Source organism: Erinaceus europaeus, chromosome 14, assembly GCF_950295315.1.
Source record: "Erinaceus europaeus chromosome 14, mEriEur2.1, whole genome shotgun sequence".
Taxonomy (NCBI): Eukaryota; Metazoa; Chordata; class Mammalia; order Eulipotyphla; family Erinaceidae; genus Erinaceus; species Erinaceus europaeus.
In genome coordinates this window covers 47,007,126-47,032,720 of record NC_080175.1, presented here as the reverse complement: position 1 = coordinate 47,032,720, position 25,595 = coordinate 47,007,126, and the positions used below count along the sequence as shown (strand labels likewise).

Below are 25,595 nucleotides of genomic sequence, written 5' to 3'. Positions count from 1 at the left end.
GGTCCAAGAAGGATTCAGAGGACCTAGTGGGGTTGTATTGTTATATGGGAAACTGGGGAATGTTATGTATGTACAAACTATTGTACTTACTGTTGGATGTAAAACATTAATTCCCCAATAAAAAAAAATTAGAAAAAAAGAAGTTCATTATAATTGATGATTCAATGGCTAGAATTGGCTTAAGTACCTTCATATGATTTTAGAAGGCTCTTTGTTTATTAAAATATACCAGTATGTTATAGACTATTTTTTGCATGATTTTAAAATTACTTAAACAATTTTAAGTAAGATGTTAAACTTAATTTGTTGTTAGTTATCACAAAGCTGATCACACCCTTAGGGCAGCTATGAGCTAGGGTGGGTACACAACTTTATTGATTTAGAAAATTTAGATATGTAACTTAAAAGGCTAAGATAAACCTCATAGCTGAAATGTTCAAAATAAATTTTTACAGTTACATTTCTTTTAGATGACAATTTTATACTAAATAATTTTGTTGAATCACATTTGCCGAATATTAAAAAATTTTATCAGGCCAGGAATACCATGCTTAACTTTTTTCCTGGCAAGGCCACTGCTCCACCCAGACTGGGTCATTAGAAAGCCACTCTAAGTGTGGAGTTTGTTACAAACAGTGGCAGTTAGTATTGGGGTGCTGGTAAGATTTCAAAGGATGAAATTGTCCGGTTATCTCATCCGGTTTCCTCCCATACAAGGGAATTTTGCGATTGGAAAACCTGAGTCTGGCCTCCTATCTATGATCCTGGAAGAAGTCTTTAGCGCTAAGGGACTTCTGTTTGTCTCAAAATAGGTTCTGTCCACTCCAGTATATTTTGTCAATTCAGGTTTGTCAAATTCCGGTAACCCTGTCTCATAACAGGTTTTCCACAAATTTTTAGGCTTTGAATCTGCACCTTCTACTTGTCCCAGCCAGCTGCTTTTACATTGGGAGCTCTCCTAGATGCTGAGCATTTCTCCCTTCTCCTCCTTCAGAGAAGAAGGCAACGAATAGGATCCCCTGGGCTGGGCATTTGATTACTTAATAGAGGTGCATCAATCTTTGTCAAGGTCCAGTAAAGGTGGGCCAACTCTATGAGTCGGGATCTTTAAAACCACATTCAGCTTAACTAAATCTTATTTAAAACTTAAAACAAACTCTAGTTATTTTAGAGGGTTAACACACATTAATGTAAACAAGGTTAGCACACAGACTTACACTTAAATCAGAGTCTTGGTAAAAAGAAAAAATTTTCCCTTTGAAATGCAGTTTGGATTTTTAGCTCACAGCAACTCTCCTGCCCAAGGAGGGGTGGGTGTGGTTAGTGGAATGACTGAATGAAGTCTTTGCCAATCCCTGGAGCAGTAACTCTATGGCATGATTGACTGTGCAGACAGAACAGGCAGGCTTAGTTTACCACTGTGCGGTAAGGAGAAAAATCTTTGGAAGTTCTTTTCTGGGCTAAGGTACATTTTAGATTTTTAAAGAAACAAATCATTAAATTTCTATCAAAAATGTGTGCTGGTTCTCTGATTAGTAGCTTTTAAGTTAGAAGGAATGTCTTGTTTGATTGATTTCTTTCTTTCTTTAAAGAATAGGTGGCTAGCCAGATAAGATCTTGCTCAAAACCGGTTTAACGTGTTCTAAGAGCTCTGGCTGCCACCTGAGCAGAGGAAAAAAGCTGAATCTTTTGGGTTTTGTCTTTTTAGACAGGGAATAGCAGTTTCAAGACTATGTCTAAGTACACTTTATATGTCTGACCAGTCTCCCTTTATGGGGATCTGTGTCCGGGAACCAGAGGGGCCCCGCCCTCCACTGAATCTGTGGAGGAGTGCTACCTCGTAGGGAAGCTTTTTTGGCACACCGCTTTAATGCAGCAGTTAAAGAACTGTATAGGTAATTCTTGTGCTCCTTCTGCTTGGAAGGAAGGTTTGTCATGTCCGTTTAACTCAGAAATTGGGTAAGAGCCTTAGAACAAATGCCGCAAAAGTGGGAGAGGAGGAAAAATATAGGTCAGACTCGTTGAGACTCAACAGGGGAAGGAAACTCAGTTTCTCAGAGCCTGGCCAGGGTTCTGTTCCACTGAGGTTCTTCCTTTGTGTCCTCTCCACAAGATTCCCTGGAGCGTGAAAGGATATATAGAGAGAAAGAGCACAGGGGCCTCAAAATGGGAACCCTGGTTACCTTCCAATGAGCTTCGCTCTTTCCGTTTGATTTCCTGGAGCCACGGTCCCGTAATTCCCCCCGGTTGGCCAGCGTTTTCAACAAGGTGAAGCGCTGCCTCTTGGGCTGATTTTTTTTTTCTCTTGGGGTCGGGTAATTCTGCTTTACGTTGTGGGAGCCAGATGTTGGCTTTCTGGCAGGGTGATCTCCAGCAGGAAGGCAATCAACCAGTTCTCTTTCACTCACTCAAGGGACGAAACGAAGCAGAGACACCCGGGGAGAAAATGATGTGTTCTCAAAATCTCGTTTATTAGCATGTGGGCAAGAGTTTAAGTAGAAAACCAAACAAAGAACATATTTCAAACATGTCAGAAATTACAGGTTTCTTAAAGGTCAGCTTGCCCCTTTGGTAGTGGGCTGGTTGGCAGGAATTGATGAGATACAAGACAGTTATTCTCCATGACGCAAGCAACTTAATTATCCAAAGGTATTTGAGAGAAGAGTAAGGGTTAAACCAGTAGGGTGAGACAGAGAGAAGATGGATATCAAAAGGCCATATAGTTTGGAATTTCTCTTGTCTGGGGTCTGAGGTGTATGATGGAGTGTGTGATAAGGTATGTTCTCCTCTGTGATCAGAAGGTGAGGTGAACTTTGAGTAAGTGAATCTTAAAGTAGTCGGCCATGTGGCCTGCAGTTAATGGAAAGGGGTATTGAGGTTTCTGTGGGCTTGAGAGTCAAGAAGGGAAGAACTTAGTCTGAGAGACTGTTTCTCCCCTTTGCTCACCTCGGTTGAGAGAGACTAACAAGAGGGTATCTTCTCAGACCTCCATCCAAGGATGGGGGGAGTTCTCCTTAAGCTCTATCAAGCTTACACATAGCCCCACAAGCCAGGAAAAACAAGGTCAAGGGCTCAGTTGGTCCACTGTCACCTGCAGAATGCCCTCCTTGCTACACGCCGCCCCCCCCCCCAGCCAAAACCACACACACAAACAGAAATGGAGGCTTGGGGATCCCAGACAGGAAGGACCCAGGTGGTGTGCCTTGATTTCTGGGGTGAATGGTCTCCTTGCTAATGCTCTAAGGGCACCCCCAACATTATCCAGGGACTGGGGTGATTGGACATGAAGCAGAGTTACTCAGATGCTCACCTTAGGGAGGACCCCAAGCCCACACCTTGTTCATCCCAGATCCCCTCCCAGGACAGAGCAACTGCCTCTGCAGGGCCCCCACTTTTGCTCTGAGTCACCCCTCACCCCCACAAGAAAGCACAAATCACATCCTTCAGTCCCCTTCCTAGAGCTATGCAGTGAGCAGCCCATCCTTAACACCAAGTCCCCATGCCCTGACCAGCCCTGAAGGCTCTGGAAACTTCCAGCTTCTTCCCAACACCCAGGTTGCTGCCCCACAATTTCTGCACTTGATGATGCTCCCTGAAAGTCCCCAGGCCCTCACTGCTCTCCTCCTGGCCCCTTCACCCTCTGGCAGGGACATAAGAAACAGAGCCCCCTCCACCCTCATCCCTGTGCCCCCCACTTCTCTCCCCCCCACCTCTGCCATGTACAAATCCAACCTCCTTCAGTTGGGGTTCAGAAGTTTTCAGGGTACAAAGCAGCTGCTCCTTGCAGAATCCCACCCAGCACCTCCCCCACAGAGCTGTGGGTTGTGGCCTCCTCCTCCTCCTCCCAGAAGCCATCCACTTCATAGCTGTGCACAGGGTCCTCTGTACACAAAGTGCTAAGTGCCAACAGAACATTCAAAGTCTCCCCTTCACACATGCAAAGTTGAGGAGCAGCTTGGCTGCCACCACAGACTTACCTGGAAGCAGAGAGTGAGGTCTGGCAGGGAGGCCTCTTGTGGGGCTGGTTCTTTCTGAAACCTTCCTGGAGTGGAAGATTGTTGGGGAGGAGCAGGTAGAAGAGTCAGGTTCTCATAGAATGGTTTTCAACCTGAAGAGGCAAGGAGCATTTGTGAATGGACTTGACATGGAGGCCTTGTGTTTGGTATATGAGTATCAGGGCCCAGCCAGCTCTCTGCTGGTCCCTGCCTCCAGGGTGTTCTGCGTCATTAGGAAAATGCCCAGGGTGGCCTGCAAGCCAGCAAGACATAAGTTGGGGACCCCGAAGCTTCTGTAGTCTAGGGGCTAAGAAAGCTCAAGCCAGCAGCCACTGTCACTGCTCCCACTTCACCAGAAGCTCCCGGGGACTCCTGTCCTACCCTCAGTCCTTGCTGTCATGTGGGAATTTGGAGGACTCTGTTCCACAAGCCCCCCAGAAAGGCCAACTGGCAGAAGAGCACCCATCAGAGCCAAACTCCCTCCTCAGACCCTCCTGCATCCCCCACCCCCAAGGACATGGCCACCTGCTGTCACACCAACTTCCTGCCACACACCCCCACCCATGCAAGTACCCTGTGCTTTCAACCTGGCGCAATCAGAACTCACACAATGCTTGTTGAGTGAATGAGTGAGTGAATGATCAAAGGAACACCCACTACCCCCCACCTACCCCCTTCATACTTTGGGGCTTATTTACACTGCCCCCATCATTCTCTAGGCTTGGAGTTCCTAAGAAACACAAGAGTTAGGAGAAGCTTCAGGGACAGATGGGAAACCTCGCCAGCCACACAAGCTCCCTGTATATCATGGAAGACACCCCAGATGTCAGGCTGTCCTGGGCCTGCTTCTCCCTTCCCATCCACACTGAAGCCAGAGGATTCAGGTGTGCACATCAGAGCACTCCAAGATGGGGAGGCAGTCTTGGGTCCAAGAAATTAGAATGCCCATACTTCATCTTACAGTAATTTTCCCTGCTCCTGGACCCACTATAAAACTGGGAGTTAACTTTGAAAATCCCATTGTTAGAATTTGCTGTATCATACAAGACCTCACCATAATTTATGTCCTTTTATGCTACTTATATATAGCTGTATCTTATAAAGTAACACCACCAGTTTCTTCTGTTCTCCTTGGTCTAAGCTTTTGAGAGACAATATTTCAAAGAAGTCATTATTAGAAATGTATTAACAATTTGAGCCCACTGTTAAAATTCAATCTGATTACCAATTTGAAGTCTTAAGTGCTTATACTGAAGGAACATACACTCAGCCTATGGTCTATGCCTCAAAAAGTTTGAGACATTCAATCCATTTTTTCCCTCTCATACTAATTAAATAGTTATTTGTCAGACTGTAAGTTAATAGAAGTATATGGGAAACTGGGGAATGTTATGCATGTACAAATTATTGTATTTACTGTTGAATGTAAAACATTAATTCCCCAATAATAAAAAAATTTAAAAAATAGAAGTGTATAATAACACCATTCCCACCACCAAAGGTCTGTATCCCTCCCCCCTTGGGGGGGGGAGCTGAACATCTACCCTCACTCTCCACCCAGAGATTTTTACTTTGGTGCCATATTCCAAATTCAGTCAGACTCTGCTTTGAGTTTTCCTTTCTGTTCTTCTTTCTCAACTTCTGTTTATGAGTGGGATCATCCTATACTTGACTTTGTCTTTCTGACTTATCTCACTTAACACGATTGCTTCTAGCTCTATCCAAGATGGGTCAGAGAAGTTGGGTTCATTTTTCTTAATAGCTGCGTAGTATCCCCTTGTGTAAATATATCACAGCTTTCTCAGCTATTCGTCCATTGTTGGGCGCCTGGTTTGCTACCAGTTTTTAGCTATTACAAATTGTGCTATGAACATAGTTATACACATATCTTTTTGGTTGGGTATTATGGAGTCCTTGACATATATCCCTAAGAGGGAAATTACTGGTTCATATGGGATGTTTATTTCTAGCCTTGTGAGAGTTCTCCAGACTGCTCTCCACAGAGGCTGGACCAATTTACATTCCTACCAGCATTGTAGGAGGGTTCCTCTGTCCCCATTACCTCTCCAGCATTTGTTGCTACTGTCATTTTTGATGTATGACAATATGGGCCTCAGATCAAACCAGTGTTTTGATAACAATATTTATATATTTTCCCCATATTTGGGAGCTACTCTCTTCCCTGATTCAGCTTTCTAGCCCTTTTTCCAACTATGACACCATCTCCCCAGACAATAACTTGGGTCTACCTGCATATCAGATGTCAAAGGCAAAAACTAGTAAAATCATGGGCCCTCTGGAATATACATAAAACAGACCTACTAGCTTTTTCCAAAATGGAGACCCCCTAAATCTTCATCTGCCATATTCTTAGCTTTAGGCTCATTATTAGTCAAAATTTTGTTCTGCATTATATCTTAACTCTTTTTCAGCCACTAAGTTCCAGATGATACCATGATGCACGCCAACCTGACTTTCTTGGGCAGATGACCCCATCATGTCTTGGAGCCTCGCCTTCCCAGATCCTTACCCCACTAGGGAAAGAAAGAGACAGGCTGGGAGTATGGATTGACTTGCCAACGCCCATGTTCAGTGAAGAAGCAATTACAGAAGATAGACCTTCCACCTTCTGTACCCCACAATCACCCTGAGTCCATACTCCCAGAGGGATAAAGAATAGGGGAGCTATCAAAGGAAGGGATTGGATATGGAGCTTTGGGGGTAGGCATTGTATGCAAATGTACTCCTCTTATGCTATAGTCTTATCAGTATTTCCATTTTATAAATAAAAAAACTGGGAGGACAGGGACAATCAGGCCTCTCTCACTCTCAAAGACTTATGCATGCATCTCTCTTCTTCCTGTCTCTGTACTTGTCAAAAAGTCACTTTGCTTGAAACCTGATGGCATCTCTGTGATTCCTCACTGAGAATCCCAAGAGGATCCCTAAACCTCTTACCCTGCTCCACCCACAACAATATATCTATCTCTCCATCTCTCTCTCCCTCTCCCTCTCAAAAATAGAAACCTAAACTGAGGGGCCAGGTGTTGGCACACCTGGTTGAGTGCACATTACAATGCACAAGGATCTGAGTTCAGGCCCTTAGTCCCTACCTGCAGGTGGAAAGCTTCTCAAGTGGGCAAGCAGTGCTGCAAGTGTCTCTCTGTCTCTCTCCCTCTCTATCTTTCCATTCCTCTCAATCTCTGCTGTTTCTATACAATAAATAATGATAACAAAAAAATTTTTTTAAAGAAAAGAACTTAAACAGAGAAGAGGAAGTCACTGCAAAAAAGAGGAAAGCAAACCAGCAGTTCCTTTCTTTTCCTGAAACCTAGCAACTAAAGGGAGCACCACCCACATCCCACCCCAGGATCCAGCTTCACAGGGTCTTCGCCTGCTGGGCACTGCTATGGCCATGCCCATAGGGAGGTCAGCCCTGAATGCCACCAGGTCACACTGCAAAAAGAGCAAACGCATGACTGGTCCTTCAAAGTCCCCAGGCAAAAGACAGAAGGAGAATGCATAGAGGAGTGGCCTGGGACTGGGCAGAGGCAGTGAGGCTCAGGTAGCCAGAAGCCTGGGGGCAGGGAAGGTACAGAGAGAGGCTCCTGTCAGACCTGAACACCTGATTCCCCACAGTCAGCATAGAAGTCCAGAGGTGGAATCAGACCTTTGGAACAGTAGCCTCATATGGAGCTGTGGTCACTGCCCAGACAGATAAGAGCCTCCCTGTAGGAAGGGATGCTTATGTCCCAAGACCCTGAAGAGTCACCTGCTCAACTAGCCCAATTTGCTTTGTCTCCTGGTCCCCCACATAGCAGCTGGCACAGCAGCTCCTGCCTCCACTTGGGAATCACCATCCACCACCCTAACACAGAACACTCCCTGTGGCCCCAGGCTTCCGCCTGCCTTGTGATCCTGGTGATGGAAGCAAGAGCTCCCAGGTGCTGACTCCTGACCCCCAACTCAAGCTTCCCACCTGCCAGGAAGGGTGCCCCAACCCACAGACTAGTCAAAAGTCCGAGCCACCAAGCCACTACAAAGCCCTTCTCAAGGCTCCAGGAGAAAGGACTCCAAGGGCAGAAAAGATCAGGTGCACCAGGATCACCAGGCAGCTACACTGGCTTGGGGGTGCAGTGAGAGTGGGAATTAGGTGAATACAGAGGGAGAGGCCCAGGGCAGAGGTCACAGCTGACCACAACCCAGTTGGGAAGGTCCAGGGTGGTATATGGAGCAGGAGGAGCTGTGTCCACCTCACTTTACTGGTGGGGGCACTCAAAGCAATCTGGGGGTGCACTGAGGCTGAATCTTTGCAGAAAGTCTGAAGCCACTTGGTGAAGATGAGTATGGAACAGAAGGAGTACATGGAGCTGCAAAATCTCCAGGAGAGAGCCAGGGGCCCAACTCTGTCTCACCTCCCCAGCTCTCAGCTTAAGTCCTCTAACCAGTGGGGTCCCTAAAGACCTGGGGTGAGGGGGAGTTCCTGAGCCTGCCACAATCTGAGCTACAACCACGAATGACCTCCTGGGGGGGTTCTCACCACTGAGGGGAGGAAATGGAAAGATCTCCATTTGGGCACCTCCAGAATGTTTTCTGCAAAAAGAAGCCAACTCAAGAGTGGGGCTTCTGTCAGATCAGGGCTTCAGAAGAAGCCATGCTCTATGGAGCTCTGACACCCCCATCCATACTCACCCCCCTCCCAGCTCCAGGCTCCTGAGGGCAGTCATGAGGAACTGGGCAGGCAGGCAGTCTCTCTCTCTCTCTCTCTCCAGTCCTTGCTGACCAAAATCAGAGCTGGACACTATCCTGCTGCCCTCGGGAGTTGTGCCCAGGGGAGTAGAAGTACAGGGTACAGGGTGGGGTGGAGGAGGGAGAAGAAAAGGGGGAGATGAGGTGGAGGGAGCGGCCTGGTGTAGCCACCATCTTTCTCATGGTCATTCACAGGGAAAGAGGATAGGCTCAGCCTGGAGCACAGACCTGGGAGCTCGAAGGACCAGAGCAAGCATGGAACAGGTGGGTGCTCAGCCAGCACTGCCAAGAGCAGTGAGCAGCAGGGAGCCAAGTCCAAGTGGAATTAATATGGGTCCGTTGTCAATGGGCTCTGGGGAGATTCAACAGCCTCCACAATCCCCAGCAAAACTCTAGTGCCTCACGACCCTGTTTCCCACCAACAGACAGCCTACTGGCAAGCTCACATTCTGGGGCTTTCTTTGTCCAAATCTCTAAAATGAAGGCACATTTGAATTTGAGACCCAAGGACAAACTAGGGACAACTGTCCTTTAAGGAAAAAAAAAAAAAAGAAAGAAAGAAAGAAAAAAAAAGGAACAGTATGGTCTGGGAGGTGGAACAGTAGCTAAAGCATTAGGGGGTAGAGAGAAGGAGAGAGAGGGAGGGGGAGAGGGGGGAGAGAGAAAGGTAAACAAAAGCAAAGGCTTGATCCCAGGTCCTTGCATATATGTGTGTGCTTAAGCAGGTGCACCACTTCCTGGCTCCTGCCCCTCTCTCTTTCTATCTCCCTTCACCCTTGTCAATTTCTGTCTCCATCAGTAAAAAAAAAAAAAAAAAGAAAGAAAGAAAGAAAGAAAGAAAGAAAGAAAGAAAGAAAGAAAGAAAGAAAGAAAAAAGAAAAATGGCCACCAGGAGCAATGGCTTTGTCATACAGGCACCAAGTCCCAGTGATGACCCTGGTGGCAACAGGAAAAAAAAAACAAAACACCTTTTTGGTGAACTCCGGCATCCTCCTGAACTTGAACCCCCCCCTTCACAGTTCAGCAAGCCAAAATTTGTTGTCCTTGACCTTCTCTGATACTCCCTCCCACCCTCCAGTCTCTGCTTTCCTCAAAACATCCACTGGCAGAGAGTGAAATGGGACTCAAACTGAGAGCAAAACTTGAAATTCCTTGAGTCAGTAGAAGTAGAAGCATCTTCTCCCAGCGGCAAGGGGTCCAGAGAATCTCTGAGATTATGCATAGCTGGACACCCTCCCCCATTCTCGAACCACTCCCACTCCTCACTCCCCTCACACCTTATGAATCCTGTCTCCGGCAAAGGGGAAAAATAATAATCTGGGCTTTATTATTCTGGCATCTGTGGGAGTTGGTGACAATTTCACTGTGGCTGCTGCTGCTGCTTTTTTTAATACCAGTGTGTTTTAATAATACAGTGTACCTTTTGGTATTGTGGAGATGTTACATTATTCAGCATATCCTACGGGAATGGGAAGGGCCAAGTGTAATTTATGTGTCGGTGCCTCATTTAGAGCTTGCAGTGTGGAGGGCTGTAATTTGGGGAGCAATCTTCTCCAAGGTCAGGGAAAGCAGACTTTGGAGGCTGTGACCCCAGGAGCAGCCATGTAGGCGGGCTCAATCTGGGGTCCAGACCCACCCCCACCACCGCATGCCCCCATGAGACTGGGCCCAGTAGTAGAGGGACCAGGATGACTGGAATTTTAGAGCATTCCAGGGTGGAGGCCAGGCTACCAAGGCTAATGGAATGCTGTTTCAAGCTCTCCTGCACAAAGTTCTCTATCAAACAGCCAGTAACAAGGATCTTGTGAGTGTCACTCAGGACAGCAACTGCACAGGGAAGCTCACATCACTGGCTCCCATGTTAAAGACAATCTAGAAAACACCTTCTTTGTGTGATGAACACCCCTTGTCCGCAAGGTATTGGGGACAAAGATAGAATGTCACATGGGAGGCAAAAATCAGTAAAGTCATGAGTCCCTTGGAATATACCTAAAATAGGTGTATTTTAAGTATAAAATATATCTAAAATAGACCTACTAGCTTTTTCCAAAATGGAGACCCTCAAATCTCATCTGCTATATTCTAGCCTTTAGGTTCCTGATTATTAAACAATTTATTCGGGAGTCAGGTGGTAGCACAGCAGGTTAAGCACACATGGGGCAAAGCACAAGGACTGGCTTAAGGATCCCAGTTCGAGCCCCAGCTCCTCACCTGCAGGGAGTTGCTTCACAGGTGATGAAGCAGGTCTGCAGGTATCTATCTTTCCCCTTTGTCTTCCCCTCCTCTCTCCATTTCTCTCTGTCCTATCTAACTATGACAACATCAATAATAACTACAACAATTTAAAAAAAGGGCAGGGGAATCAGCGATAGAGCAGCGAGTCAAGCATATGTGGCACAAAGTGCAAGGACTGGCATAAGGATACCAGCTCAAGCCCCCTGCTCCCACCTGCAGGGGGGTCGCTTCACAAGCAGTAAAGCAGATCTAGTCTATCCCTCTCTCCATTTCTCTCTGTCCTATCCAACAAGGACTACAATAAGAATAATTACAACAATAAAAAAGGGCAACAAAAGGGAATAAATAAATAAATAAATATTTTTTTAAAAAACCAAGGGCAACAGAAGGGAATATATATATATATATATGTATGTATATATATGTATATATTTGTTCTGCTTTATATCAATGCTTTTTCATCCAACAAGCTGCAGATACTACTATGATGCCAACCTAACTTGCCTGGGCAGACAACCTCACCAATGTGTCCTAGAACACCACCTCTCCAAAGTCCTGCCCCCCCTAGGGAAAGATAGAAACAAACTTAGAGTATGGATCAACCTGCCAACACCCAAGTCCAGTGGAGAAGCAATTATAGAAGCCAGACCTTCCACCCCCTGCACCCCATAATGATCCTGGGTCCAAACTCCCAGAGGGATAGAGAATAGGAAAGCTTCCAGTGGAATGGGTAGGATATGGAACTCTGGTGGTGGGAATTGTGGGGAGGGCCGGGTGATAACACACCTGGTTCTGTGCACATGTTACAATGCTCAAAGACCCAGCTTCAAACCCCCATTCACCTGCAGGAGGAAAGCAAGTCATAAAGCAGGGCTACAGATGTCTCTCTGTCTCTCTCCTTCCTATCTCCCACTTCCCTCTTGGTTTCTGCTTGTCTCTATCAGTTGAGTAATTAATTAACATATATTTTAAAAAGAATGTCTTATGAGCATGTCCCCATGGGCAAGTCCCCAAGAGCTGGAAATGGAAGTACATGTCCTAGACGTGTGTCCACAGGCCTGGCTCTTCTCAGTGCCACATCACAGGCACCCAGACAGCACCTGGCATGTGATAGAGCTGCACAAATGACACATCAGGGGTGGGGAGAGAATGTGGGAGGCTACACAGAGAAGTTCCCAGGGGAGGGGTACAGCAGGTGCTGAGCTAGAGGGCAGGGGGACACAGAGTGAGGCGGGGCTGGGGGCAGGGACTTCCCGGGCAGAAGCCTGCTCCTGGAGCACCTGGGCCTCAGCTGGGCAACTGGCATTATACTGTCACACACACATGTCATCCTGTTATTTATATGCCACCAGAGTTACTGACAGAGTCCCATGTCTTTTCTTCTTTTCTATTTCCTCTAGATAGAGGATGAGAAGGAGGGAGGGAGAGAGGGAGGGAGGGAGAGAGGGAGAGAGAGAGGGGGAGAGAGAGAGAGAGAGAGAGAGAACTCTCCCCTTGTGAAGCTCCTCCTTTCATATGCTAAGTTCCCATGTGGTGTCTGGGGCTCAAACAGACCCACTAGCTCAGGCTGTACCCTGTGTATCAGGGAGCCCAGCCCATCACTGGGGGTTATTCTTACAAGCTACCCACATCCCCTGGAAGGGGCAGGGGACAAGGTGACCCTGATTGTGAAGAGACTTCCCCCATGTGGGGCTGCACTTCCTAAGAAGTGGAGATTCACTAGCAAAAGGTGGACAAAACATGTGGGCACAGTTTGTACTGTGCAGGTATCCTTCCTAACCCTGCCAGTGGGAAGTGAGCAGAAATCAGCAGATCCAGATGCCCAATGGGGCAGAGGTAGCCTGGGGTGGGGGGCATGGATCAAGAGCAACTGCAGGAAAAGACTGAAGACCTGATAATCAGACAAGACACAGGCCACACCCAAAGAATTTGAAAGACTGCACTGAGTTCAAGAAAGACAAACCCTGTGAAATCTTGCTATTTTGGGGGGATACATGCATAGGAACAAAGCAGGAGGTGAGTGCCTGGTGCTGGGTGTGGGGAGGCGAGGGGAGTCAGAATTTGATGGAGACCAAGCTTGTTTGGAAAGATGATAAAGTTCTGGTGGGCAGGGTAAATAGCGTAATGCTTACTGTGCAAAGAGACTCTCATGCCTGAGGCTCCAAAGACCCACTTCAATCCCCTATAGTACCATAAGCCAGAGCTGAGCAGTGCTCTGGTAAAAAAACAGAAAGTTCTGGACACTCATGGCAGTGATAGATGTGTTCACTCCACAGGACTGAGAACTTAAAAATGGTTGCAATAGCAAATGTTACGATACATATTTTACATCACAGTAATGCTTAACTGCTATAAAATGCTTAACTGCTATAAAAATACAAATTAGGGTTAAGGAGATAACTCCAGACACAACAGACTTCCGAGACTGGGTTCACCACAGGTACCAGGTTCAATCCTCAGGACCAGAACTAAACAATGCTCAGGTTACAAAGAAAAATAGAGTGGGTTGGCAAAATAGCTCACCAGGCCAGTGCACTGTTTTGCCATATGACCCAGGTTCAAGCCCAACCCCCACTGCATTGAAGTGTTCAGCCCCCCCTCCCTCCCTCTCTCTCCCTCTCCCTCTCCCTTTTCCTCCCTTTCTCTCTCCCTCTCCCTCCCCTCCCTCCCTCTCTGTCCTTCTTACTCTCTATCAGAAAGGCAGGAAGAAAAAAGGCAAAAATAAATAAAGAGCCATCCAAAACATTTGTCATGTAACACTCAACTTCAGCAATAACCCTGATGATAGAGAGAAGGGGGGGAGAAAGAAAGAGGAGAGAGAGAGGGAAGGAAGGAAGGAAGCGAGAGGAGAGAGAAAAGATGCAAAATAATGGCCAGGGAACTAGCTCACCTGGCAAACTGACTGCCTGAGATTCCCTCTCACTTCCATCCCCAGCACAGCATGTACCACAGTGGGGCTCTCTCTGGCTTCTCTCTCTGAGATGAAAATCTCTTTACAAGTTCCATAGGTGGAGCAGCAGTAGCTGTGTTTCTCTCCTCTCCTCCCCTCTCCTGGGTCAACTAGGAATACCAAAGGAGATCATCTGGGACCACAAGGCAGGACTAGAATGACTTCAAGAACCCACTGAATCACCGGTAAGTGCAAACACGTGTGGCTCGTGGACAGACAGGAGAAGCCTAAGGAAAAATTGAGCGGCTGGTAACAGTCCAGCAGTTTACCAGTTGAAGCACCACCTCCAGTCTGTTTTACCAAAAGAAAGACTGCTAAGAGGAGAAGAGGACTCCCCTGAGACTAACCAAATGCAACTGTGAGTCTCTATTTCTACTACCCTCAGAGGCTGGAGGAAGGCCCTGTGTTGATATAAGGGAAAAGAGAACTGACCAGGAAATTCAGGAGAAGAGCTACACCTTGGTGGCCTAGCAGTGGAGCTGTATAGTGGAAGCCTTTCAACATTGTTCTACAGACTATAAATGGGACTTGTTTAGAAACTCACAGGGCCCAGCAGTGCTCCACGGCTTGGCAGAAAAGCTAAATTGAGCCCAAAGCTTTGGATCCTTGGGGTGTGAGTCTCTTTGCATAACCTCTGTGCTATTTTTCTCCCACCCTGCTTTATCTCTTGGTCAGGAGTGAGTGATTAAGCTAAGAAGCCTACTTACAGTATAAAAGCCTTCAGGCTCCCATAGCCTGCAGAGAAGAAAAAGAACAAAAGAGGCTTTAATAGCCACTGTGCTCCAACTCAGGGACTGAAATAACATTGAAACAACTGTTAATTTCCACAACTATGAACTCTTTAAGTACCTTACTTAGACACAAGTCAATCCAGGAAATAGTGATCAGTAATTTGAGAGGGACCTCATAACATACTATATAAAATGGTTAAACCAACAGGAAGAAACATTGGAGAAATGAACCAGGACAAGATTCCAGCTAACAGCCCCCCAAAGGTTGAACCACAAAATAGTGAAGTCAATATCCAAATGCTTGTTAAGGAAATAGTCACAGGTAAGGAGTTTGAAAGAATTATCATCAGAAATGCAGAAACAACAATGTGACTCTGGAAGAAAACACTAATTATTGCAAGGTTATTAGAGAGCTGAAAGCTGAAATAGCTGAGCTAAGAACATAACTAGCTGAACAAGCTAAAACAGTATCAGAACAGGGAAACAAAATAGATGAACTCCAGAAAACAGTAGAGGGCAGAGAGAATAGAATAAATGAGGCTGAAGACAGAATTAGCAATATTGAGGATGAATTAGAGACAACTAAAAAAGAAGTAAGAGAACTCAAAAAGAGATTAAGAGATACTGAAAACAACAACAAGAGTCCTAAGGGAGGACATCAAAAAAATAATAATATACACATTATTGGCTTACCAGAGGAAGAAAGAGAGGGAGGGGAAGAAATCATTCTTCAGGACATAATAGCTGAGAACTTCTCTAGTCTAGACAACATAAAAGACATAAAGGTTCAAGCCCAGAGGGTCCCAAACAGAATTAACCCAGACTTACTCTTTAACAAATGGTGTTGGAAAACAGTGGGTTGAAACATGCACAAGAATGAAACTGAACCACTATATTTCACCAAACACAAAAGTAAATTCCAAGTGGATCAAGGACTTGGACGTTAGATCAGAAACTATCAGATACTTAGAGGAAAATATTGGCAGAACTCTTTTCCACATAAATTTTAAAGACGTTTTCAATGAAACGAATCCAATTACAAAGAAGACTAAGTCAAGAATAAACCAATGGGACTACATCAAATTAAAAAGCTTCTGCACATAAGGGGAAGAAAGAGAAACTCAAAGCAGGATCTGACTAAATTTTTAGTAGGGCACCAAAGTAATAAAACCCTGGGTTGAGGATGAGGGTGGATGTTAATCTTCATGGGGCAAGGGGGTACGGGGAGGGGATGGAACACTGTCTTTTGGTGGTGGGAATGCTGTTCATGTACACTTCTATTAATTTCTAGTCAAAATAATAATAATCTTAATAATAATAATAAAGCTTCTGCACAGCAAAAGAAACCAATACCCAAACAAAGAGACCCCTCTCAGAATGGGAGAAGACCTTTACATGCCATACATCAGATAAGAGTTTAATAACCAAAATATATAAAGAGCTTGCCAAACACAGCAACAAGAAAACAATTAACCTCATCCAAAAATGGGAAGAGGACATGGACAGAATATTCACCACAGAAGAGATCCAGGGGACTTCCGGAGGAGGGGCTATGAGCAGCAGCAGATCTGTTTCTCTCCTTTCCTCTCCTCTCCTCTCCAGGATCAACTAGGAATACCACAGGAGACCACCTGGGACTGAAACAAGACATGACTAGAATGACTACAAGAACCCAGCAAATCACTGGTGAGTGCAAACACAAGTGGCTGGTGACAGAGAGAAGCCTAGGGAGAGACTAAGTGGCTGATAACAGTCTGGTGGTTTATCAGTTGAGACTCCACCTCCAGTCTGTTCCACCAACAAGGGGACAGCTGAAGAGAGGAGAGGACTCCCCGGAGACTCACCAAGTGCAACTCTGAGTCTCCATTGCTACTGCCCTCAGAATCTGGAGCAGCGGCAGGGAGGGTCACTGGGGGATAGAGATCTATCCAGGAAACTCAGGAGAAGACCTATACCTCGGTGGCATACCTGTGGGGCTGTGAATGTCTCTTTGCAAAACCACTGGACTATCTCTGCCACACCCTGCCTGATCTCTTGGTCAGGAGTCAGTGATTAAGCTAAGAATCCTACTTATAGTTTAGAAGCCCTCAGGCTCCCATAGCCTACAGAGAAGAAGAGAAAAAAAAAAGGCTTTTAAATCACTGAGCTCCAACTCAGGGATTAAAAGACTATTGAAACAACTGTTAACTTCCACCACTGTGAACCCTTTAATTACCTTACTTAGACACAAGTCAATCCAGGAAATAGTGATCAATAATTTGAAAAGTAATAAGAGAGGGAACTCATGACATAATACATAAAATGGGTAAACCAACAAGAAGAAATATAGGAGAAACTAACCATGACAACAGTCCAGCTAAAAGCCCCCCAAAGGGTGAAGCACAAAATAAGGAGGTCAACATCCAAACATTAGCTAAGGAAATAATCACAGGAGTGAGTAAAGAGTTTGAAAGAATTGTAGTCAGAAATAAAGGAACAACAAATGAGACTCTGGAAGAAAACACTAACTATCTCAAGGTTATTAGAGAGCTGAAAGCTGAAATAGCTGAGCTAAGAACACAACTAGCTGAACAAGCTAAAACAGTATCAGAACAGGGAAACAAAATAGATGAACTCCGGAAAACAGTAGAAGGCAGAGAGAATAGAATAAATGAGGCTGAAGACAGAATTAGCAAGATCGAGGACGAATTAGAGACAAATAACAAAGAAGTAAGAGATCTCAAAAAGAGATTAAGAGATGCTGAAAACAACAATAGAGACCTATGGGATGACTTCAAAAGAAATAATATACGCATTATTGGCTTCCCAGAGGAAGAAAGAAAGGGAGAGGAAGAAAGCATTCTTCAGGCCATAATAACTGAAAACTTCTCTAGTCTAGACAACATCGAAGACATAAAGATTCAAGAAGCCCAGAGGGTCCCAAACAGAATTAACCCAGACTTAAAGACACCAAGACACATCATATTTGGAATGGAAAGGAATAAGGATGAAGAAAGGCTCCTGAAGGCTGCAAGAGAAAAACAGTCACCTACAGAGGAAAACCCATAAGATGAGCAGCAGACTTCTCAACACAAACACTACAGGCCAGAAGAGAATGGCAAGATATCTATCAAGTGCTCAATGAGAAAGGCTTTCAGCCAAGAATACTATATCCTGCTAGACTGTCATTCAGATTAAAGAGAAGTATCAACCCTTCTCAGACAAGAAATAGTTGAAGCAATCAACTATCGCCAAGCCTGCCCTGAAAGAAGTTCTGAAAGGTCTTCTATAAACAGTCAGACCATCATAAATAGGACATATATCAGAACATTCTAAAATTCTACAAGAATGGCGTTACAATATCTTCAAACATTGATATCAATAAATGTCAATGGCCTGAATTCACCTATTAAAAGACACAGAGCAGGAAGATGGATCACAAAATACAATCCAACAATATGATATCTACAGGAAAACCACTTAACTCAACAAGACAAACAACAGACTTAAAGTGAAAGGATGGAAAACTGTCATACAAGCCAATGGCCCACAAAAAAGGGCAAGAACAGCTATTCTCATATCTGTCAAGATAGACTTTAAAATAAATAAGATTTAAGAAGATAGGAATGGACACTACTTAATGCTCAGAGGGTCAGTCAATCAAGAGGACTTAACAATCATTAATATCTATGCACCCAATGAGAAGCCATCTAAATACATCAAACTTCTACTTAAGAGCTACAGCAATATATTAACAGTAAGACAGTGATAGTAGGGGACTTCAACACCCCACTCTCTCAACTTGACAGATCATCCAGGCAGAAAATCAGTGATGACATAAGGGAGCTAAATGAAGAGATAGATAAACTAAAACTATTGGACATTTTCAGAGTCATTCATCAGAAGAAACTGGAATACACATTTTACTCAAATCCACGTGGTTTACTCTCAAGGATAGACCATATGTTAGGCCGCAAAGACAGCATCAGCAAATTCAAGAGCATTGAAATCATCCCAAGCACCTTCTCAGACCACAGTGGAATTAAACTAACACTTAACAATCAACAAAAGATTAGTAATAGTCCCAAAAATGTGGAAGCTCAACAGTACACTTCTTAACAACCTCTGGGTCAAAGAGGAACTAAAGGAAGAAATCACAATGTTTCCAGAATTCAATGAAAATGAAGACACAAGCTATCAAAATATTTGGGACACAGCTAAGGCAGTACTGAGAGGGAAGTTCATAGCTATACAAGCACACATTAGGAAACAAGAAAAAGCACAAATAAATAGCCTGATTGCACAACTTAAAGACCTAGAAGAAGAAGAACAAAGGAACCCTAAAGCAACCAGAAGGACAGAAATCACTAAAGTTAGAGCAGAAATAAATAATATTGAGAATAAGAAAACCATACAAAAGATCAAGGAAAGTAAATGTTGGTTCTTCGAAAGAGTGAACAAAATCAACAAACCTTTAGCCAGACTCACAAAACAACAAAGGGAGAAGACCCAAATAAATTGGATACTTAATGAAGGAGGAGATATCACAACAGACACCACAGAAATTCAACATATCATGTGAGGCTTCTATGAACAACTATATGCCACCAAGCTAGAGAACCTGGAAGAAATGGACGATTTCTTAGTTACCCACCAACTTCCAAAAGTAAGTAAAGAGGAAGTGAATAACATGAACAGGCCCATCACAGCCAATGAAATTGAAACAGTTATCAAAAATCTCCCCATAAATAAAAGTCCTGGACCAGATGGTTTTACAAATGAATTCTACAAAACCTTCAAAGAAGAACTAATACCTCTACTTTTAAAAGTCTTCCAGAAGATTGAAGACACTGGAATACTCCCTGCCAGCTTCTATGAAGCTAACATCACTCTAATACCAAAAGCAGACAGGGACACAACCAAAAAAGAAAACTACAGACCAATATCTCTGATGAACATAGATGCTAAAATATTGAACAAAATTCTAGCCAACCGGATACAGCAGTATGTTAATAAGATTGTTCATCATGACCAAGTGGGGTTTATGCCACGCATGCAAGCTTGGTTTAACATACGTAAATCAATCAATGTGATCCACCACATCAACAAAAGCAAGACCAAAAACCACATGGTCATATCAATAAATGCAGAGAAACCTTTGACAAAATCCAACATCCCTTTATGATCAAAACACTACAAAAAATGGGAATAGATGGAAAATTCCTGAAGATAGTGGAGTCTATATATAGCAAACTTACAGCCAACATCATACTCAATGGTGAAAAACTGGAAGCATTTCCCCTCAGATCAGGTACTAGACAGGGCTGCCCACTATCACCATTACTATTCAACACAGTGTTGAAAGTTCTTGCCATATCAATAAGGCAGGAGCAAGGAATTAAAGGCATACAGATTGAAAGAGAAGAAGTCAAACTCTCCCTATTTGCAGATGGCATGATAGTATACACAGAAAAACCTAAGGAATCCAGCAAGAAGCTTTTGGAAATCATCAGGAAATATAGTAAGGTGTCAGGCTACAAAATTAACATTCAAAAGTCAGTGGCATTCCTCTATGCAAACACTAAGCTATAAGAAGTTGAAATCCAGAAATCAATTCGCTTTACTATAGCAACTAAAACAATAAAATATCTAGGAGTAAACCTAACCAAAGAAGTGAAAGACTTGTATACTGAAAATTATGAGTCACTACTCAAGGAAATTGAAAAAGACACAAAGAAGTGGAAAGATATTCCATGTTCATGGGTTGGTAGAATTAACATCATCAAAATGAATATACTACCCAGAGCCATCTACAAATTTAATGCTATCCCCATCAAGATCCCAAGCACATTTTTAGGAGAATAGAACAAATGCTACAAATGTTTATCTGGAACCAGAAAAGACCTAGAATTTCCAAAACAATCTTGAGAAAAAAAGAACAGAACCGGAGGCATCACACTCCCAGATCTCAAATTGTATTATAGGGCCATTGTCATCAAAACTGCTTGGTACTGGAACATGAATAGACACACTGACCAGTGGAATAGAATTGAGAGCCCAGAATTGAGCCCCCACACCTATGCACATCTAATCTTTGACAAAGGGGCTCAGAGTATTAAGTGGGGAAATAAGAGTCTCTTCAACAAATGGTGTTGGAAACAATGGGTTGAAACATGCAGAAGAATGAAACTGAACCACTGTATTTCACCAAATACAAAAGTAAATTCCAAGTGGATCAAGGACTTGGATGTTAGACCACAAACTATCAGACACTTAGAAGAAAATATTGGCAGAACTCTTTTCCGCATAAATTTTAAAGACATCTTCAATGAAACGAATCCAATTACAAAGAAGACTAAGGCAAGTATAAACCTATGGGACTACATCAAATTAAAAAGCTTCTTCATAGGGAGTCTGGCTGTAGTGCAGCGGGCTAAGCGCAGGTGGCGCAAAGCACAAGGACCGGCATAAGGATCCCGGTTCGAACCCCGGCTCCCCACCTGCAGGGGAGTCGCTTCACAGGCGGTGAAACAGGTCTGCAGGTGTCTATCTTTCTCTCCTCCTCTCTGTCTTCCCCTCCCTCTCTCCATTTCTCTCTGTCCTATCCAACAACAACAACAATAATAACTACAACAATAAAAAAGGGCAACAAAAGGGAATAAATAAATAAAATAAATATATAAAAAAATTCAAAAAAAATAAATAAAATAAAAAGCTTCTTCACAGCAAAAGAAACCACTACCCAAACCAAGAGACCCCTCACAGAATGAGAGAAGATCTTTACATGCCGTATATCAGACAAGAGGTTAATAACCAACATATATAAACCAAACTCAACAACAAGACAACAAATAACCCCATCCAAAAAATGTCCTCCCCCCATCCAAAAAATGGGGGAGGACATGGACAGAATATTCACCATAGAAGAGATCCAAAAGGCCGAGAAACACATGAAAAAATGCTCCAAGTCTCTGATTGTCAGAGAAATGCAAACAAAGACAACAATGAGATACCACTTCATTCCTGTGAGAATGTCATACGTCAGAAAAGGTAGCAGCAGCAAATGCTGGAGAGGGTGTGGGGTCAAAGGAACCCTCCTACACTGCTGGTGGGAATGTAAATTGGTCCAACCTCTGTGGAGAATAGTCTGGAGAGCTCTCAGAAGGCTAGAAATGGACCTACCCTATGATCCTGCAATTCCTCTCCTGGGGATATATCCTAAGGAACCCAATACATCCACCCAAAAAGATCTGTGTATACATATGTTCTTGGCAGCACAATTTGTAATAGCCAAAACCTGGAAGCAACCCAAGTGTCCAACAACAGATGAGTGGCTGAGCAAGTTGTGGTCTATATACACAATGGAATACTACTCAGCTGTAAAAAAAAATGGTGACTTTACCGTTTTCAGCCGATCTTGGATGGACCTTGAAAAAAATCATATTGAGCGAAATAAATCAGAAACAGAAGGCTGAATATGGGATGATCTCACTCTCAGACAGAAGTTGAAAAACAAGATCAGAAAAGAAAACAGAAGTAGAACCTGAAATGGAATTGGCATATCACACCAAAGTAAAAGATTCTGGGGTGGGTAGGTGGGGAGAATACAGGTCCAAGAAGTATTCAGAGGACCTAGTGGGGGTTGTATTGTTATATGGGAATCTGGGGAATGTTATGCATATACAAACCATTGTACTTACTGTTGAATGTAAAGCATTAATTCCCCAATAAAAAAAAAAAAAGTAAAAAAAAAAAAAGAAGGGGGCCTGCTGGTGGCGCACCTGGTTGAACGCATGTGTTACAATGCACAAGGACCTGAGTTTGAGGCCCTGGTCCCCACCTGCAGGGGGAAAAGCTTTACAAGTGGTGAAGCAGAGCCGCAGGTGTCTCTCTGTCTCTCTCCCTCTCTATCACCCCCTTTCCTCTTGATTTCTAGCTGTCTCTATCCAATAAATAAAGATAATAAAAAAAAATTTAAAAAAAAAAAAGAAGAAGAAGAAGAAGAGATCCAAAAGGCTGATAAACACATGAAAAAAATGCTCCAGGTCTTTGATTGTTAGAGAAATTCAAATAGAGACAACGATGAGATACCACTTCATTCCTGTGAATGTCATACGTCAGAAAAGATAGCATCAACAAATGCTGGAGAGGTTGTAGGGTCAAAGGAACCCTCCTGCACTGCTGGTGGGAATGTAAATTGGTCCAACCTCTGTGGAGAGCAGTCTGGAGAACTCTCAAAGGCTAGAATTGGACCTATCCTATGATCCTGCAATTGCTCTCCTGGGGATATAACCTAAGGAACCCCTTCACACCCATCCAGAAATATTTGTGTATGCCTATGTTCTTAGCAGCACAATTTGTAATAGCCAAAACCTGGAAACAACCCAGAGGTCCAACAACACCTGAGTGGCAGAGCAAGTTGTGTTATATATACACAATGGAATACTACTTAGCTACTAAAAATGGTGACTTTCCCGATCTTGAATGGAGCTTGAAGAAATCATGTTGAGTGAAATAAGTCAGAAACAGAAGGATGAATGTGGGAGGATCTTACTCTCAGGCAGAAGTTGTAAAACAAGATCAGAAGAGAAAACACAAGTAGAACCTGAACTGGAGTTGGTGTATTGCACCAAAGTAAGTATTGCACCAATTCTCAGGGGTAGGTGGAGGGAAGAATACGGGTCCAAAAAGAATGGCAGAGGACCTAGTGGGGGTTGTATTGTTATGTTTCCAGAAAACTGGAAAATGTTATGCATGTACAAACTATTGTATTTACTGTCTAATGTAAAACATTAATACCCCAATAAAGAAATTAAAAAAAGGAAAATCTCTTTACTTCATGTTGTATAAGCAAAGATATCTTTAAAAATAAAATACAGGGGACTGGGCGGTAGTGCAGTGGGTTAAGTGCACATGGCGCAAAGCACAAGGACCAGAATAAGGATCCCTGTTTGAGCCTCTGGCTCCCCTGGCTGCAGGGGGGGTGGCTTCACAAGCAGTGAAGCAGGTCTGCAGGTGTCTATCTTTCTCTCTGCCCTCTCTGTCTTCCCCTCCTCTCTCACTTTCTCTCTGTCCTATCCAGTAACGACAGCAATAAGAACAATAATAATAACAACAACGATGATAAACAACAAGGGCAACAAAAAGTGAAAAAATAGCCTCCAGGAGCAGTGGATTCGTAGTGCAGGCACCGAACCCCAGTGATAACCCTGAAGACAAAAATAAAATAAAATAAGATAAAATAAAATAAAACAAAATGGACCTTACAATAAGTCACTTATCACCACAGTGGAAAACTGTCTCCATCATCATCTTCTCATGTGCCCAGCCCAATACACAATGGCCGTTGGGCTTGAGGGGACCTTGCAGCCAGGGGACAGGAGGAAGAAGAGATGCTGCTCCCTGCCGAGACTCAGTATCACCTTTGCACCACAGGGTTTGCACACCTGTGCCTGAAGCACACACCATGTGACAGAATGTGACACCATAATCTGGGTGCTGCCTGATGCCCAAGGCTACATGCATAGCTTAGACCACAGACAGGCTGTATGAGCAATCTGTCACTGACAAGTCACCTGGCAATGCACAGCTGTACTCAAAACACTGTCACCCTATCACACGAGCCAGTGGGGAATGGTGGATGTGTGACAGGGTAATCTCTGGCCTCCTTCAATTCAGGGAGCAGGTGCTCTGCTTTTAAAAGAGTTATTATTAATAATGAAAAAGAGAGAGAAAACCAGAGCATCACTCTGGCACATGTTATACTGAGGACTGGACTCAGGACCTCATACTCAAGAGTCCAGTGCTTCACCCACTGCACCTGCTCCTAGGCTCTTCTGACATGTGTGACTCCAGCCAAGGTGAAGTCCCCACATGCCCCCCTCTTCCTGTGGCACTGGGTCCTGAGGGAAGCCATCAGCCTTCTGTGTTTGACAGCTGGCATGTCCCCTAACCCAGTGCCACCCAGCACCCATGACAGCTGGATTCCAGCCTCAGTCTGAACATGGAGCATGTCCCTGTCAAGTCAGGGAGGAAATGACAGGGCCTTGTGGCTTCCCAGTGTGGGTGCAAAGCAGGGACTTAAACTCAACTCCTTGAGCATGGTGACATGAGTGCTCAGTGCCAAGTACCCACCAAGTATTTTTTAATAAGCAGGTATTACTTTCACAGTCAAGGAAAAGCAGACTCTATGATGTGGTCAAGGGAAGAGGCATGCATGAAAGGAGCATGATCTTCAGAGGGAGCCAGGAGTTGGGTCCATGAACAGGTGGGTGGATCCCTGAGGCTCCATCCCTGGACACCCTGGACAGCACAGGCCTGACTCTCCTCTCTCACCTGGCCACTGCCCTGCCCACTGTGCCAGCTGAAGGACCTGTGGGTGAGGTGAAGCACGAAGCACTGCTGGCCGCCTGCCACCCCACCCGCAGGTGACATGCTTATTTCTATGCAGCGCCAGCACTGGCAAATCCCATAACCTTGGCGTCGGGGCCAAGGGAGAAGGATGCAGGCTTGGCCTCTCCATCACATACAGGCATTAGCATTCTCCCTGAGCTCCAGTTGCTGTAATTACAGCCAGTGATTAACAGGCAGGCCTTTCTTGGGAGCAGATTACCAGCAGAGGTTGGGAAACCTGCACTCACCCCCAGCCTCCAGCGTGTCTTAAACGACCTGGTGCACCAGCCACCATGATTAATGAAGGCCAGGCATACAGAGATGGCTCCAGGCTCAGCATGAGCTGTTCCTGCAGGCAGGCACCACTGGGTGCACAGGGAGCCGGGAAGCAGGACTTGAGGAAGAAGAGCCTGGGACTTGGGGGACAGAGCCCCACGGTGGTGGCTCCCCAGCATGAGACAGAGAGGTAGCAGGAGCCCAGATAGGTGCTCCCAGCACCCTCATCTGGACATCCCCGGACCCTGCAAACAGTAAGAGTTCCTGCCAGGACTGTCCCTGCAAGGC

The 25,595-nt window shown here is 44.6% G+C and overlaps 1 protein-coding gene across 5 annotated transcripts in view; it reads right to left on the bottom strand.

Annotated features, from left to right (window-relative positions):
- The window catches only part of RBFOX3 (RNA binding fox-1 homolog 3), a 375,241-nt gene that overhangs the window by 291,700 nt on the left and 57,946 nt on the right, over positions 1-25,595 (bottom strand). For all 5 annotated transcript variants that reach the window (XM_060171870.1, XM_060171872.1, XM_060171873.1 and 2 more), the window contains exon 2: positions 3,978-4,108. The gene's annotated coding sequence lies outside the window, so the exon portion shown is untranslated. The remainder of the gene's footprint in view (positions 1-3,977; positions 4,109-25,595) is intronic.